We start from the raw sequence: 216 nt of genomic DNA, 5'->3' as shown, positions 1-216 counted from the left end.
GTGCTGGGAACAGCAACGTCCACACCCCTGGGGCAGCGGGGAGTCGAAAACAAACAAAATAAAGCAAATAAGCTGTAATCCGCCCTGAAGCGAAGCTCCCCACTGCTCGCAGAAAGTGAACACCCCACCGCAGCCAGGCCACCGGGCCCGCCAGCGCTTTGCCGAAGCGGGAACGATGATGGCGGTGGGGCCCATGTCCCGCTCTTGGCCGGTCGT

This window comes from Charadrius vociferus, unplaced genomic scaffold (assembly GCF_000708025.1).
Source record: "Charadrius vociferus isolate BGI_N301 unplaced genomic scaffold, ASM70802v2 scaffold358, whole genome shotgun sequence".
Classification (NCBI taxonomy): Eukaryota; Metazoa; Chordata; class Aves; order Charadriiformes; family Charadriidae; genus Charadrius; species Charadrius vociferus.
This window is presented reverse-complemented; position numbering follows the sequence as displayed.